This window comes from Acomys minous (genome assembly GCF_964271855.1).
Source record: "Acomys minous genome assembly, chromosome: 1".
NCBI classification, from domain to species: Eukaryota; Metazoa; Chordata; class Mammalia; order Rodentia; family Muridae; genus Acomys; species Acomys minous.
The window spans coordinates 70,145,970-70,158,866 of NC_140483.1; the positions used below are offsets into that span (position 1 = coordinate 70,145,970).

The 12,897-nt window shown below is 50.6% G+C and overlaps 1 protein-coding gene across 3 annotated transcripts in view; it reads left to right on the plus strand.

Annotated features, from left to right (window-relative positions):
* The window catches only part of GLI2 (GLI family zinc finger 2), a 228,405-nt gene that overhangs the window by 170,829 nt on the left and 44,679 nt on the right, over positions 1-12,897 (plus strand). The window lies entirely within an intron of this gene.

The following is a 12,897-nucleotide window of genomic DNA, read 5'->3' on the forward strand; positions in this document are numbered from 1 at the left end:
CTGTCTGTCTGTCTCTGTCTATCTGTCTCTCTCTCTCTCTCTCTCTCTCTCTCTCTCTCTCTCTCTCTCTCTCTCTCTCTCTCCAGTGAGGGACCCTAGCCCCTGTAATAGTGCCACCCACAGTTAGGATGCATTTTCCCCAAATAACCCAATCTAGAAAATCCATACAAGGATATGTCTCCTATGTGGTTCTAGACAGTCAGGTTGATCACTGGTGATGGAAATAACAGAAGGAGCTAATGGCAAGACGAAGTTATAATATATAAATGCAGGTTTATTGGGGGGAGGGGAATGGGAGATTGAGAAATAAAGAGAGGTGTGAAGAAAGAGAGAGAGGAACCAAAATGTCTTTATTATATAGTGAGGAGCCCCTGGGAGAGGGGAAGGCCCTCCCTTGGGCTAGGGAATTCTGGGAAGTGGGCAGGGTATGCCAGCCACACCCTGCAGCAGGGAAAGACCTAACAACCAGTATTAACCCTCACAGAGGGCTGGGCCTTGGAGGGTTCCCTACTCGCAGCCTTCCCACCAGCCTCTATGCTTGATGCTTGGGGAGTGAGTCCCTCTGTCAGTCCCCTTCCCTTCCTACTCTTCTCTGGCCACCTCACCTGCCCACATCAAGTTGTTGCCATCTGGGGTGCTGAGTCAGTCCTTGCCACCTGTCTTGATGATTGGCTCCTGTTGCCTGCCCAGCCTGACTGCCCTCAGCTTCAGAGCTAGCCCCTGAGGAGAACTGGATACCCCACCCAAAGTGGGACCCAGCTCTGGCTCCCAGCACCATTGCCAGAGCAGAGCAAGCTGGTAGCATACGCACTCCACAAAGACTCTGAGGATCCGTGGGGCAGCTGTGCCTACAATGACAGATGCGTTGGTAGGTGTGGGTGCAGTAGGAATGCTGAGTAGCAAGACCCCACTGGAGCCCCACTTGAGAGAACTTATCTCTCTCTAGAATAAAATTAGTCAGCATGTGTGCTCAGATGTGCAAAGCCTCAGGACACCTAGTGCCAACTATATGACCCGGGTGGCCTGAGATCAATCCCAGGAACCCATGTAAAGGTAGAAGAAGAGAACCGACTCCCCAAAGTTGTCCTCTGACCTCCACATGTATGTCAGGGTACACACGCCCCACACACACAGATAATACAAGTGATACATAAATAATGGCCATTAAATGCATTAATTAAAATTAAGTTTCCCATTTTGGAATAAATTCAGGCAGGCAAAAGTTGTAAAAATTAGATAAGATAAAGTGCACACCCTCCACCCAGCCATTCAAACATTAACATCCTATACCATTAGCATCCTATATCATCCAATACCAATACAGTGAATTAAGCCACACATCTGGTACAAATGTGGATAGTGTTTCCTTACTGGGGATCCAGTGCAGGATCTCATGCTGAGTATATGAATTAGTAGTTTGTGTGTGTGTGTGTATGTGTGTGTGTGTGTGTGTGTGTGTGTGTGTGTGTGTGTGTGCGTGTGTGTGTGTGTGTGTACATGCATACGTGCATGTGTGCATGCATGTACACATGCGTGCATGTGTGCGCGCACACATATAAGTGGAGGCCAGAGGAGGACACCAGATGCCCTTCTCTGTCACCCTCCTTTCTCCCTAGAGACAGAGTTTCTCCCTGAACCTAAAGATCGTCTGACAGCCTGCAGGCCTCAATGGTCCTCTTGTCTCTGTCCTCCCACAATGGACTTTCAGATCCACAAGCCACGCCCAGTTTTGGAAGTGGGTGCTGGGGGTTAGAACACAGGTCCGAGTCTTGCATGGCAAGTTCTCTTACTCATTGAGCCATCTCGCTAGTCCTTAGCCAGGGACATTACCATGTGGCGCACTGGCTTCCATGTCCCTTGCACCAGACTGGATACCCAAGGCGGGGGGGGGGGGGGGGGGGGTGTCCATTTGTCATGCCTACAATACAACACAAATGTATTACCATACAGTCCTGGAGGCCAGAGACCAGAACTCAGTCTTTACATGGTGTGGACAGGGCGCACTACTTCTGGAGGGAACACTTTGTCTTTTTCCATTTCTGGAAGCCACCCTGCATCTTTTGGCTTGCAGCCCTAACCTCACACTAGACCACCCTCCCCCCTGCACCTGCCCGCACACCACTCTTCTCTTATTCCAGTTTGCCCTCTGACGGGTTCACCAAAGACGCTTGCTATTGCTTTTAGAGATGATCCAGCTGGGTCCAGCATCATCTCTGCATCCTGACATCCTCCCCAAAACTGCACCTGTGATGTAGATGGCGTTGACAGGGTCAGCCAGTGAATATGCATGCCTCCTTAGGGGCTATGTCATTTGAGATCACCAAGCTTGCTGCAGAGCCTGGAAGGTGGGTCCAGTTGTGTTTCTGTGAGGTTTAGGGGACCAGACTCTGGGACATAGCCCAGGAGCGTCTTGCTTGTCGACCCCACTGCCAGGAAGCAATGTAGAGTTCTAGGACCTTGTCCTGCTAAGGCAGGGCTCAGGGGCTCCTTCATGAGCTCAGGGTGGTTGGTCTCCACCAAGAAGACCAAGAAGAGAAATGATAAGAGCTTCAGGGCTGGAAGGCACATCTGATTCTCATAGTCCCCAAATCCCAGGTGAAAACTAGACAGACCCTGCAGGAAAAACGGCCCCATAGTTCTGGCTTCTATGATTAATGTGGTCCGAGCCGGGTGGCGTCCCAATCCATCAAGCCTGGGTTGTAGCCTGCCTGCTACCACCAATGTGTCTAATTACACAAGCGGCACGTGGCAAATGAGGCACCGTGTCATCTCCTGTCAGTGGCGTCTAAGCCAGCGCCTGCCTCTTGGAGTCACAAGGCCCTTTGCTTGTCGCGGGGCGCACCTGCTGCTCTGCTCAGCCCTTCTGGCTCCACACTACTTAAACACTCAGACCTCTGCCCATGGCTCTTAGGAGTGGAGGACCGCAATGTACAGGCTCTGAGTCTAGTGACCCCTGTACCCACAGGACTGCCTCGGTCTTACTTAAAGGTTTGCTGTTGTCTCTGCCAGCACAGAAGAGGTGTCCATGTGAACTGACAAGCCTCACTCTTGGACGTGCACATGTCTACTAGAGTCTTAGGTTCCAGACCTGAGGCTAATGAAGCCATGCTGACCTACAGTCACCTCTTTTTTTTTTTTTAATAGCTGTTGTAAAAGAAATGGCAAGCCGCCACCAATTGTTTGTCTGCAAATCCATAACCCCCTTCCTTACAGACTCCCCCCAAATGCTGCAGCTCCGGGAGAGCGGTAGATGACGTTCAAGGGCCCCCAAGGAAATTTACAGGCCTCAGGTAGCCAGCCTCTGGGACACGAGAGGGCTATGGGTACCGTTCAGCCGGATGTGCCCTCCTTCCCACTCCTGCCACATCCCCTCCCCAAAGTCAGGTCCACCATCAATATGTGGCAGGAAACCTCCCCGTCCCTCTGAGACCTAGAAGAAGGGATCCCCCATTCCGTCTTGTTGTGGTCCTGAACCCCCCTCAGAGCTTTTACCATGTTGCCATCTGTCTGCCTGCCTGCCTGCCTGCTTGCCTGTCTGTCTGTCTGTCTGGCACTAACAACCCCTCTAATAAATCTCTTATCAAAAAAACCCAAAACCAAGATGTAATCTGAATAAATTATAATAAATTTAAAAATTAAAAACAAAAACAAAACCAAGCTACCTTAGTATCCCCCATTTAATGCCAAACTGAAGACCTTTCAGTGATCTTTTTTTTAAAGATTTATTTATTTATTGCCTATGAGTGCTTTATCTGCAGAAGAGGGTATCAGATTACATTATAGATGGTCGTGAGCCACCGTGTGGTTGCTGGGAACTGAACTCAGGACCTCCGGAAGAGCAGGCAGCACTCTTAACCACTGAGCCATCTCTCCAGCCCCCTTTCAGTGATCTTAATAGCAGAGTCCACCAAGTTGTCGTTTTCGTAACAGCCACAAGCCTATCAATCCCTGTGGAGCATGGCTGTGAGGGCACAAGCAGGAGCCAGAGACCAACCTCGGCAGTGGTTCCTCAGGAGCCGTTCACCTTGTTTTGTAGCACAGTGTCTCCCACTGGCCTGGAATACCCCAAGTAGCCCGTCATGGCTGGGCAGTGAGCCCTCTGGTTCTGCCTGCCTGTCTCCCTAGCACTGGGATTAGAAATGCACGCTCTGGATTATTGCCCTCTTCTGCACATCATCCCCAATTATTCTTAGTGAACCCAGAGTTTGCCAGTTAATCTAGGCTGGCTAGGATCTGCCTGTTTCCACCCCCAACGCTGGGCTTACATACCCTTTCCACCATGTGTAGTCGGACTTTGCTACTTTATGGATTCTCCTTTTTTTTTTCCCATCCTTCCCCTGCCCTGGTTTCACCCTCCATCACTAGATAGGAGAAGATAGAGATCCCTGAATCAAATTTCTCTCCTTTTGTTGCTTCTTTGATCACAGCTACTAGTAAACCGCAACCAACCTCCTTAATCGACTGACAGCCACTGACACCACCTCTCGGGGAGCTAGCATTTATATACCCTCTGAAAAAGTTCCCAGAATTCCAAACGTCACACGATTGAAGAGACGCCCCTGCTGGAGCATGAGGCAAATCATAGTCAGTTGCTGCAGAGAGTTCGTAGGAGCCCCCACATCCCTATACCTGGGATTAAAACGAAAACACATCCTTAAAATATCCCAGAATTCTCATTACCGCCACATCTGGATTTTCTGTGGCGACTGGGGAAGCTAAACTGAAGTGCTCATGTTTGCTCAATAAGCACTGTTGCCCACTGATCATCTCCCTGGCTCCTCGGCTCTTTTTGGGGGGCTTGAAACAGGGTCATAGTGCTCTTTTTGGTGGTGCACCGCCACGACCCCTCTTTTTTTGTTGTTGTTTAACATCAGTTCTGGGGCCCTTAGTTGTTTGGCGACTGAGACAGGATGGAGCAGGGGAGCGTGTAGACTAGTTTAGAAGCTGCTAGAGGTTATTGTTACTGTGGGTCTCCCTTTTACCTGTTCCAGAAGAGGCTTTATCATAGGCAGGACATGGCATGTCTTAAGAAGAGAGGGCTATCTGGGGGCTGGGGCACAGGTAGGTCAGAACGGGACCAAGGGAGGAGGGGATCTTTCTTCCACTGGAGGAATTTGGACGTCTGTCTCTCTATGGCCCAGGAGCAGATGATGGTCAGGAGGGCCTGGGAGCCAATCATGGGACAGAAACCTGGTAGGAACTGCCTGGGTGTCTTTGCTGTCTACTCTACAAAAGCTAAAGGCATCTGAGAGGAGGGAACTTCAATTGAGAGAAAGCTGTAAGCAAGCCTGTAGGACATTTTCTTAGTTAGTGATTGATGGGGGAAGGGCCCAGCCCATTGTGGGTGGTGCCATCCCTAGGCAGGTGGTCCTGGGTCCTGTAAGAAAGCAGGCTGAGCAAACGATGGCAGCAAGCCAGTGAGCAGCACCCGTCCATGGCCTCTGCCTCAGCTCCTGCCTCCAGGTTCCTGGCCTGCTTGAGTTCCTGTCCTGATTTCCTTTGGTGGTGGACTATGATATAGAAGCCTAAGGCAAATAAACCCCTTCCCTGCCAGCTTGTTTTTGGTCATGATGTTTCATCCCAGCAGCAGCAACCCTAACAAAGCCAGTGTTGCTCTTAAACATCGTCTTTCCACCCCTTTGCAGGGTGACTGTTTCTTGACGCCTTCAGAAACAAACCCAGAACAAGATTCCACACTGCCAACTAGGGCTGTAGCTTTAGTGGTGGAGGGCTTGCCTCCAACGCATGAGGCTGGAGTACCAGAAACAAAAAACAAAAAACAAAAAAACAAAAACCCAACAAAGCAAAAAAAAAAAAAAAATCACACTGCTTCCTGATGCGCATGTGTGGCAGTCTTGCTCACGTGCCCACAGTGCAATGGTATTGTCCCTGGACTTGTAATGCAACATCTTGGGTCTGTGGGAAATACAGACAATGGGGAGACACTTTGGTCAGGGTTTCTCTGTGACCCCTATGGGGACACGCTCCCCAAGATCCCAAAAAAAGAAAAAACCACTAGCTGAGCTCAGAAACAACCCGACCTACAGTATCTGTACTGCCCATGTTGCCATGGGAAGAAAGGAGCGCTTTGCTGGGCCTTTTGCTCTTAAAACAGCGTCGCCAGGGTGCTAGGGAAGATGTGGCAGAGTGCAGCAGGGCTGGCCATGCAGGAAAAAGCAAAATGTCTTGGTACACATTGGGCCAAGAGTACTTGTTCCCCTGAGTGGGAGATAAGGAGTCCGTGGCGCTGGTTCAGGAGGCTGGTGTCTGCCTTCACTCTCAGTGTTGCTTAGGGATCCAGCTTTGCTCTGTTCTGCCCTGGGGCTTCAGAGGCGATTGGAACTGCCTTTGTTTGGCCTGAAAGAGTTTAGAGAAACTTCCCAGTGCAGCGAATCCCAATCTCAGCAACCTGGGGTGTTTGTTTTTGAGACAAGGTCTCATGTAGCTCAGGCTAGCCTCAGACTGACTCTCACTGTAACTGAGGATGACAACTTCTGCTCCTCCTGCTTCTGCCTCCACAGTGCTGAAATTATAGCTGCGCGCCTCCACACCTGGCCTATGCCATGTTAGGAACGGAACGCAAGACTGCGTGTATGCCAGGCCCCACACTACCAACTGAACTGCATCTCCAACCCCTTTCTCCCTACACTCATGTCTTAAACATACTTGCTCCTGGGACCCAGATTCAAATATTCTAGTTTTTCAAGTCCATACAGACCAGTGTTTAGGGACCTCCCCCTATTTGTTTGACACCCTGGAAAGAAGCACAGAGCTGTGTGCCGACTTTCTGGAATCATAGAGTCAGCTACCTTTCCAACGACAGCAATGCCGCCTCTGAAATGGGGGCATAAAATCCCCCATGTCTCTTGCTCTCCCACTCAGAGCGCGAGGCCCTCCTGGTGGACCTAAACCCATTCATCTCAGCTTGCAGAAGGTGTGGTAGAGGCTATGGTGACCTCTCAGGCCCAGGTGTCCTGCTGTCGTCTCTTGGCTGGCACCACGCCTGACCTCCATGACTTCCAACTGTCCCATGTTCTATGACTACAGCTAATGGCTCCCTGCAGACCACTTGGTCCCGAGTTGAGTTGAGTTTGTAGTCATAGCAAGGCCACTCCTCATAGAGGGCAGAGACGCTCTGGTCAGGGACAGATGGCTCTAGGGTTATAGTTCTTATCTTTTGGAAAGTCGACACACTGACTGGTATGTTAAGGAAGTAGAAAGAACACAAGGTGGTGGGCACCCCTTACCCAAAGTCCCCCGAGGGAACCATTTTACACATAAGAGTCCCCGCCTGTCCCCAGCAGGAGCATACAAATTGGCACACTGTCACTTAAGATGGTCGTTTCTTTGCTGTGACTGTGCTCTGCTTGCTGACATTCTAGTCTGTGAGATTGGAAGATGGCTTTCCCAAGGTCATTGGTGTTGATAAACATTGCACCTGTGACTTGCCAACGTGATCCTGGGGCCTGTGACAGTCTTTAGCCGTTCACCAAGGACAGCAGCTGGGCAGGAAGAGATGTGTCTGATATCTTCTGGACTCTTAGCTCTGTACCCTAGTTTGTAAGTTTCACTTTGTGTTTCTTAAAGAATCAACTTCCTCGCTCAGCAAATGTGGGTGCTCCCTTTTAGAGCCTGGTGGGAGGGGATTTTGGAAGGGCAATGTCTGCCTGCTTCCTGGGCTGAGGTGTGAGATGGACTCAGGGTCACCTACCTGACGCCTTATCCCTCCTCCTGACAGGACTTCCCCTCTGTCTTTGGGACTCTCTCTCTCTCTCTGTCTGTCTCTGTCTGTCTGTCTGTCTCTCTCTGTCTCTCTGTCTCTCTCTGTCTCTCTGTCTCTCTCTCTCTCTCTCTCTCTCTCTCTCTCTCTCTCTCTCTCTCTCAAATCTGTCATGGCTGACAAATTACTTCCTCAGAGCAACTGGTCAGCAGACAGAGGGAGAGGAGAGAGCCTGGAGCAGACTGTGTAGACAGCCTTCCCATGATGGAGCGACCCTCAGGCAAGGAGAAACCCGTTTCTCTTTTGGTCAGCCCAGCTGTGAAGCAATCGAGACTGCTACCGTGCAAGCACAGGAATGTCATCACCCTCCATTCACAACAGGGAAACTGAGGCACTGGAAGGCAGGCCGCCTCTTCCCTGATATACCTTGTGTTAGACTTTGCCGTTGTGTTAGATGACCTAGAAAAACAGCTCAAGGAGAGATTTATTTGAACTCAAATTTTGGCCATAGTCATATGAGCCCATGGTGAAGCAGAGACTGTCGTGGTATCAGGATCTTGTGACAGAGGAGGCTGCTCATCACATGGCAGCCAGGAAACAGAGAATTGAGAAGGAGCCAGAGGTAAAAGGCATGCCCTTTAGAGCTGAGGAGATGGCTCCCTTGGGTGTATGCAAGCTGAGGACATGACTTCAGTATCCTAGCACCCACCTTAAACAGCCCATCAAGGCTGTGCGCATATACAATCCCAGTGCTAGGAAGGCAGATCTCTAGGGCTTACTAGCCAAATTTGGGGGTGGGGGGGGGCGCGGCAGGCCAGGTGTTCCAGGTTCAGTGAGGGATCCTGTCTCAAGAAGTAAGGAAGCCACCCAACATGGACCTCTAGCCTTCGCATGCTCATGCACATGCCTGAATCTCTCTCTGTCTCTATCGCCCTCCCTCCCCTCTTCCCTCCCTCCCTCCCTCCTTCCCTTGTCCCTCCCTCCCTACCCCCAAAATGACCTACTTCCTCCAACCAGGCTCCAGTTCCCAAAAAATATCATCAATTATGTATCCATCCATGGGTTAATTCCTTGATGGTTCATTAATCTACTGATGAAAAGCAGAGTCCCCAGTCACTTCCCAGGATACCCTCACTCCCACCCTGCAGCTGTTAGGCAGGCCTTTAACACTTATGCCTTGAGGGACTCTTCGGAGTTAAACTATAACACATTCTAGCATGGCACAGGTAGGATTTGAACTCCAGGCCATATGATTCGCGCCACCGTCTCCCCCTGCCCTGAGAACACAAGATTCACAGCCCAGAAACATGTCCAGTGGTGTGGGACAGACAGCTCATTTATAATGGAATCTGGCCCGTAAAAGTTTAATGAGGAGCTTGTCTGATAAGATGCCTGGTCTTTGATCTTTGTGAATGCCAGCTGCTCGGGTAAGAGGCACTTCCTGGCTTTGGCTTTGGAAGCATCGATGGGGTCAGCTGGGGGCAGAAGCCAATGGGGACTGAAGGTGTAGTCCCGGAGAGACTAGGCTGCATGTGTGTTCCCAACAGCCGCAGCAGGGGCAGGCTTCTGGCCAGATGTCGCCCAACATCAGGAAGTGACTCTCTGACTCCTCTCCTGTCCCTTGGGCTTCTATTGGACATTTGACACTCTGCACTCCCAGGGTGGAGGGCTGGGATGTGGATCCTACTGTATATATGTACAGGGGCTGACTGATTAACCCCCCATACAGACCTCAGTTTCTCCTTCTGTAGAATGGGAATGTGTTTGTATCCTTGGAATGCTTAATACTGTCAACTTGACAGTATGGAGAGTTGTCTAGGGAAGACCCTCTAGTCTTGTCTGTAGGGGAGTTTCTAGATTAATCCAGATAAGACCAGAGTGAGTAGTGTCCTTCCACACAGGCTAGGGTCCTAGGCTGAAAGGCAAAAGCCTTCGGAGCATCAGCATTCATCTCTCTCTGCTTCCTGAGTGGATGCAGTGTGACCAGGTGCCTCATACACCTTCCCCACCATGAGGGACTGTGTGCCCTCACACTGTGAGCCAGAATCAACCTGAAGTTGCTCTTATCGGGCGGAGTTAATGTGAGGGCAAGTGAGTTATTTCGTGCTCTATGGTGGGTCTAGATTAGAAGTTTCCCCAGAAGGCCCTGCCCAAAGCTTGCAGCCCACCCTGTGATGCTGTGGGGAGTGGTGGAACGTTTAGGGGTGGCGATTAGTGAGAAGAAGTTAAATCGTGGGTGCTGTTGCTCTTGGAAGGGTTACTTGGACCCTGACCACCGTGAGGTAAAGAAGCTAACCCCACCACTTCCTCCTTGCCTCCTTGTGATGTCCTCTGCCACCACAGGTCAGATCAGCAGGCCTTGGTGCCTGTGGACTTTCAAAAGCAAGAGCTAAGACAAACTATTTTTAAATACATGTGTGTGTTCACATGTGAGTGGGTACATGTGTATATATGTACATGTTTATATATGTGCATGTGGAGGCCAGAGCTCTGTTCCTGTACCACCATCCATCTTGGTTTTTGAAACAGGATCTCTCTCACATGCTTAGTATTTACCCATTTGAGCTGGCCATGGTGGAGCATGCCTTTAATCCCAGTGCTCGGGAGGCAGAGGCAGGAGGATCGCTGTGAGTTTGAGGCCAGCCTGGTCTACAAAGTGAGTCTAGGTCAGCCAAGACTACACAGAGAAACCCTGTCTGGGGGTAGGGGGGAAGAGTTTACCAATTTGGCTAAACTCTGTCTCTGTCTCTCAAACACTGTGATTACAAGGTATACCACAAGGTCCTGCTTTTATTTTATTAAATGATTTCGGGGAATCAAAGTCAAGTCTTCATCACTGACTAGTAAACACTTCACCAATTTGAGGCATCTTCCCAGCCCAAACTTCCCTTGTTTCTGAGTTAGTTTTAGTGCACGTATTTGGAAAGCTGGTAACACAACACATGTGGCAGAATTGGTGGCACTTGCACAGCCGTGTTCATACTTGAATGCGACACACACATCACACAGAGAGAAGATAGAGAGGCAGGAGGGAAGGAGGGGAGGACTGCAGGGTGACAGGCTGGAAGGGGATGTGGGCCCTAGCACAGGAGAGGCATGGGGGGTGGGGGGCGCTGCCTCTTCTGCCTAAGCCAGCCCTCAGAGACTGTCTGGACTCAGTGAGGGGCAGATACAGTACTGCTGAAGAGGGAACCTTCCCCAGGCACGCACTAGTGGGCACTGCCTTTGAGAGAAGGTTTATTTGAGCCTAGGATTAACCCGTGTAGCTTTGATGGACCAGCAGGACATTCCACACAGCTCTTGGCAAGGCTGAGCTGTCAAATCTGCCAAGCTTCTCTGCCATCCCTACAGACTTTTTTCTAGAAGACCACCACCTCCTCCTCTGCCCCCTCCTCCCTTCCTCCTCCTCTTTCTCCCCATCCGCCTCTAAGACCAGTCTCTACCTAGTCTCACCCATGGCTTTGAAGCATTGCCTTTCTAGAAGATTCCACTCAGCAGTACTTAGGCAAGGGTAGATTGATTCTACTGATCAAGGCTTCACATCCCCACATGGTAACCAGTGCCCAGGTCCCCTAGAGAGGGTCTCATCTTCACAAGGCTCTCCTGGCCTTTTCGAAAGCCTCGCAGTGCTCCTGGCCCCACTACTTACCTGGAGCAAGTCTGAGGCTACCTTGTGCCCCGAAACATCCCCTAGCACCTCTCTGCCTGAGAGTCAAGCACTTTACTGTCTTCCTGACAGCAAGCTCTGGTCTTTGAACTTTTCTTTTTGTCTTTTCTGAGGCAAGATCTCATGTAGGCCAGACCAGCAGCTAACTCACTTTGTAGCCAAGGATGGTTTGGGTGCCCAGTCCTCTCACCTCCATCTCTGTAGTGTTAGAGTTGTCAACATGAACTACCACATCTGAATTATTCCAGGATGAGAATCCATCTTTGTGCATGCTAAGCAAGCGCGCTACCAGCTGAGCTCCATCTCCAGCCCCCCCCACCCCAGTCTTTTATACGTCGGGAGCTTGGTGTATGAAATAGCAGTGCCTTCCTGCCCTTCTGGCTCTGGGGGAGCCAAGATAAAGAGCGTGTGGGCGTGACCAAACCTCTGTTAAGTGCTGCAGCTGGATCTTTCAGAACCACCCTACATGGCCTCTGTGGCCTCCGTTTTATGACCTCATTTCCCTACGCAAACAGCAGTGTTTACTTAGTGAGATATCTGCTTTGGGCCAGGTCCAAATACTGATTAGTCTTATGAGAACTCTGCCAAGGGGTGTCAGGGCAAAGCCAGAGCTCAACTGGGTCTGCTGTATTGGGCTGCGGCAGGAGTCTGGAGGTGTCGGGTCCACTTTGGCTACAGGTGTACCTGTCACAGAATGAGCCCTCCAGACAGGACTAGGGCTAGCCAGCAGAGATACCAAGCAGCAAGTGTCATCCACATCTCTTGTCGGGATACCTGGGTGACAGGGAAATAACCACAGAGCCCTGAAATGCCTTCTAGTAGCTCACGTAATGGCTTCACTGCAGCCACTCCATCCCAGGGTCCTCACCAACGCAGCCAGCCTCTGACCAGAGGCCTGGAGTTCTGCAGCCAAACTTTCTCCAAAATCTGGGTCTGCTAAGTATCAAGGGCAAGCGGATTAGAAAAGCCTGGTGGAGGCAGATCAGCCATGGCAAAGGCGTGCTCCTCCTGTGCCGAGCCTGTGTTGCAGGAGTGCGTCTGAGCCCCAGGGGTCCACTGAAGCATCCAGGTTCCTGTGTTGCAGGCCAATAAAATAGACCAGGGACACAAGGTTAGAAATACAAATAGAGTTTTTAAGAACTGAAAAGCATTGCAGAGACTGAGCATGCCTTAATGTCTTGTTTTCATACTTGTTGCTGTGATAAAATACTATGACAGGAGCAATTTGGGGGCGGGGGGGTGGGGTGGGGGACGACAAAGGACGTATTAGGCTCACAATTCTGGGTTGCAGTCCATCGCTGGGGGTTGTGGGAAAGCAAGGAGTCAGGAGCTTGAAGCCACTGGTCACATTGCATTTGCATTCCTAAGAAGAGACTAATAAACACACGCTTTCCTGCACCTAGCTCACAGTCTTCACTCTTAGACAGGTTGGAATCCCCTGCCTAGGGAATGGTGCCACCCATGGTAGGTGGGTGTTCACACATCAGATAGCGTAATCAAAAAAGTTCCC